We start from the raw sequence: 4,957 nt of genomic DNA on the forward strand, positions 1-4,957 counted from the left end.
AGGGATGCCAAAAGAGTACATCCACAGGCTAGTGTGCTGTAGATTTATTCCCCAGTGTAGTAGGGTATTCACTCCACTCCAGGCATAAAAATGGTTAAAACAGCCTTGGGAGAGGGCTGTAGCTAGGGGCCAGTCATGAGAGGCCTTGCGGCAGCCAATCAGAGCCCAAGAGGGCTACATAAAAGAGATGGCTGGCCAGGCTGAGTGCACTCTCACTCCAGCCCTGGAGGGAGAAGGACCTAGCTGCCCACTAGCCAGGGTAGCATGGACAGAGCAGTGCTGGGAAAGTCAGGGTGAGCCAGGGGAGATCCAGCCTGAATAGTCCTAGGCTGAGGCTTAGTGACAGGGGCCTGAGAGATACTTGGGCTTCAGGGAGGCACTCAAAGGCAGCAGGTCCCCACCCCCTTGCTTATGAGGAGTGGCCGTGTCAGATTGCAGTTTGCCCCTAAGGTTAGGGGCTAGATGACAACTGGCAGTAGGGACACTGAGGCAAAGTGGGTATAGGTGGGTGGGGGGGAGGTCCTGTGACGGTGGACCCCAGAGCATGAGGGCACTGCTGTGGGGCAGTACCCAGAGGGAAGGGTGCCACAGTCTGGGAGGGACATGGGTCCTAACATAAGGCAGCACAGCCATTAATAGAAATCAGGTAATAGCAGGTGAGACATTAGCTGGAGGAGGGCACTCCACTGTTGAGTAGAGCTAATTCCCAGAGTGACCAGCAGGGGGCACCATGGTGGTGAGTGGTGCAGTTTTATACCCATCTACATGGTTTTAGTCTATAAAGTGCTACCAGACCATTTGTTGGTTTTTTTTTTTTTTTTTGTGATCCCAGTGTAGGCAGCCCCTGAGGCTACATCTAGACTGCATTGCTTTTCCGGGATACTGGAGGTCCAAGGAATGCGTCCAAGGAATGCGTCCGCTTTTCCAAAAAATTTTTTGCAAAAGCAGACATGCTCTTTCACCATCCCTGTAAACCTCATTCTACGAGTAATAAGGGATGTGTCGAAAGAGCACTTTTTCCCGAAATGTGGCACTGTGTAGATGCGCCACATTTCAGAAAAGCCTCTTTTGAAAGTAAATCGGTAAAAGATACGCAATTTGCATACCACAAATTGCATTTCTTTTTCTAACTTAACATTGCAGTCTAGACCTAGCCTGAGTCTCTCTTTGCCTTCATCCCGCTCTGAAAAATGGATCTAATGAGATTTCCATCTTGTCTATATGTAGACTGTGAATGCTTCAGGACTGTCAAATACTATATGTTTGCACACTGCTTAGCACAGTGTGGCTCTGATTTCAGTTGGGGGTGCCACTGTAAAACAAATAAGATTCTTACAGCCAGGAATGAGGCATTAAGTAGCCTTCAATACCCATTTTTTGAGGAAACACTGATCAAATTTAATCATTCTTTTGCTGTAATTTTGTGCAGTGCGGCTGGACACTTTCTTGTCTTAATATGCTTGAGAAATGTCACCTTGAAATATACTTGACCGGGGGATCATGACGTAACACAGTGATGCTGAATGACTTGTCATTTCATGAAATAATTTTACTCAAAATTAATTAGAATGGGATTGTTATTTTCTTTGCATAGAAATCCATGGGAAAGGCTGATAGGAAGAGTAAACAGCTACATTTATTAAAGTGAAAGGATTTAAGATTTTTTTTTTTTTTTGGAGCTATGCTCTCAGTCGCCTAAAGGCATCTATCTTGTCTTTTCAGTAGACGGTATAATTAGTACCTGTGTGTAAACTCTAGTGCTGGAGCTTGATAAGAAGTTAATCTTCTGGGCACCACGTGGGGATGTGCCAAAGGGTCCAATTAAAATGATAAGCCGTCCTGTCCTAAACAGCCCCAGAGTGCGTAGCTATGCTAAACAGCAGTTGTACCACTCTGCTTCATAGGTACTGCAGTTCAGTGGAGGGTGATTCCTGCATTTGCCGAGTGTGGACATGGGTCAGAATGAGCCAAGAGGACAAAAGCCTAGATCCTCAAAGATATTTAGGCTTTGTTTCAATGGGAGTTAGGAACTAACCTGCCTTTGAGAATCTGGGCCAAAGCGCCTATTACACTGACTGTGCAGAGGAGAGAGCCACTCAAATTGAAACCTCAGCACCAGTGAAATCCAAACTCCGAAGAACACTTTTGCAAATAGCCTTTATCCGTGCAATAGGCCAAACAAAACCTTTGGATCTGAACACTCTGTGTTCAAACCCAGCTGTGGAATGGAGTTCTGTGGCTTCGGTCAATCCAGGCACTATCCATCCTGAGGTCCGTTGCCCAGGCAGTTAGCTCACCATTTGGGAACATGAGCCTTTGGGAATCTGTCGATCAGCTTACTGATCTGACTAGGGATGGTGAGTGAAATACTGACCTGATCATGCCGCCTTCCTAACACCCCCATCATTCAGCCACCAGTGAGACTCAATCCCCCTAGATTGCATGTGGCAGAGAGGGAGAGAAGGAATATATGGAATACCCTCCTGGCCATGAGCAGTGGGTGTAAGCCCAGGGGGGAAAGGCAAGCCCCAGCCATGTCCCGCCCCTTTCACCTGAGGAGCCGCCCCTGGAGCCAAGCCCTGCCCATACCAGCCCAATCCTTCCAGGCCCCATGGAGGGCTAGGGCTGCCATACTGTGGCCCTAGCACGGCCCTCCCTGGTGGCCAAGAAGCAGGGCTGCTGCACCACAGCCCCATCCCTCCCTGCGCTGTCATACCCTAGCCCCAGCTTTCCCTGCGGTGGCCTTAGACTTCGGCGGTCAGGTGTGCAGGCAGTTTTAGGAAGGCTGTGCGTTCCCTGGCCTATATTACTGGCTGCCCATGCTCCTGGCCCGACTGCCGCTGTAATGGAGAGACGAGAAAGGCCCTCTCTAAAAAAAGCAAGGAGGGTAGAGAGTCTTTTGACCAGCTCTGTGGGAAATGGAAGGCTCAGAGCCCACTTTCTGGTCTCCCAGGCTTGCACACAGAGGCTACGTCTACATTGGCAAGATTTTGTGCAAAAGCAACTGCTTTTGTGCAAAATCTTACCACCTGTCTACACTGGCCGCAAGTACTTGTGCAAGAACACTGACATTCTAATGTATAAAATCAGGGCTTCTTGCGCAAATACTCTGATGCTCCCGCTCAGGGATAAGCCCTCTTGCGCAACTGTTCTTGCTCAAGAGGCCAGTATAGACAGGAAACATCACTTTCTTGCGCAAGAAAGCCCGATGCTTAAAATGGCCATCAGAGCTTTCTTGCGCAAGAGAGTGTCTACACTGGCACGGATGCTCTTGCGCAAAAGCACATACCAGTGTAGACACTCTCTTACTCAAATATTCTAACACAAAATCTCTTGCATTAAAGAGTATTTGCGCAAAATCTTGCCAATATAGACGTAGCCAGAGAGATGTCTTCTGCCAGCCACCAGGAGGGCGGCAGGATCCACCCTCCATGCAACTTACCTTCCCCCCATAAATCCTGTTGGTCAGTCCCTAGTTCAGAAGATGGCCAGCAGGGCTGCAAATGGAAAGTGCTCCCAAACAACTCAGCTGGTGTCTCCAAAGCAAGCAGCGCCTATGAAGATTTACGCCGGGATCGGGCGTTAATGGGGAACGGGGTTGTTTTACTCACACTGTTTGCCAGAATGTATGTAGTACTGCACATGATTCCCGGGGATGCCTCTTTCTCTGCAGACTGCTACTGAGTGCCTGCTGCTGCCTGCTGGATGGATGGACGCTGGAGAGATTATTTCTAAGCCCATCCTCCTTCTCCCTCCCTGCTCTTTCAGGACCACACTGACAATCCCCAAGGGAAGCAGAGGACAGATGGGGAAAGGGCAGGCACCAACAGCTCCAACCTCAGTTTATTTCAGCCTCCTGAATCTCTGATAACCTATGAGGATGTCCTTTTGCAAAGGGACTGCTGGTCAATATATGGCTATATTCCCCCCAGAAAGGAAAGAGAGACAGAGGGAGAAGAGAGAGACTGAGATTTACTGGGTGCAATAGAGATTCTGCATGCAATCACTACCCTTAAAATATCCCCATGTCTTTCTGCTAACTGGTCCAGAGGAGAATCTTCAGTTTGCAGCATATGTACAGAGGAATGGGAGACCTAAAAGCAGCCGGTCAGGGTGGTAAGTAACTTTGGGGAAGGTGCTTTGGGATTTTAGTTGTGGTGGTGGGCAGGGGAGATTAGTTATTCATGATTGTTGCAGATCAAAGGAAAAAAGAGGGTTTTGCCCTTTATAGAGGAGTCTGCAAATCAACCCATAAACTGGGAGAGTATTTTGGTCTCTGGGATTGTGCATACACTGAAGTTTTCTCTGGCTGGGCACATTGTACCTGCGTCCTCTCTGTCATATGCAATGAACAGTGGAGAATAAATAAAGCAGCTCATCATTTATAAAGCACTTTCCAAACACTCAGGAGAGGTAGAGACGGAGGGAGTGTAGTGGAAGGAAGGAGGAATTTCAATCTCTATACATTTCAAGTTAAAGTAATTAAGAACTGGGCATCCAGTTGATGGTGAGTAACTTTCACTTTAACAACTAGTAAGCAGCTTCGTTTAGCCGGTACATATTTAAGTGTTTATAGAAATAGCAGAGGTATGCGACAAGCAAGTACTAACAAATGCAAAGACAGGGCTTGTGACGAAAATTAGCTCTAAATGCAAGAGCCTCATCTGTTCAATTTAGGACTTGCAGCCATCCAGCGCTCTGCAAGAATTATGAATGGGGCTTCATTTTTTTCTGTCTCTGTGTTACCAGAAAACTAATGACAGGCTGCAGATTTCAAAAAGAGGCAGAAGGTGACTTTTATACACACACACACACACTTTGTGAATGTCTCAGGGAGGTATCCAGTGATACTCATTATAACCTTGTTTGTGTTTCTTTCCTCTACCCCCATCTTTTGGTGACAGTTAACCCTGCTCTGATGCCATCATTTCGGATGTCCCAGTGAGAACTCTCAGAG

At 47.6% G+C, this 4,957-nt stretch overlaps 1 long non-coding RNA gene across 1 annotated transcript in view; it reads right to left on the reverse strand.

The window, feature by feature from the left end:
- The window catches only part of LOC142831048 (uncharacterized), a 44,166-nt gene that overhangs the window by 33,821 nt on the left and 5,388 nt on the right, over positions 1-4,957 (reverse strand). The window lies entirely within an intron of this gene.

The sequence above is a fragment of the Pelodiscus sinensis genome, chromosome 12, assembly GCF_049634645.1.
Source record: "Pelodiscus sinensis isolate JC-2024 chromosome 12, ASM4963464v1, whole genome shotgun sequence".
Taxonomy (NCBI): domain Eukaryota; kingdom Metazoa; phylum Chordata; order Testudines; family Trionychidae; genus Pelodiscus; species Pelodiscus sinensis.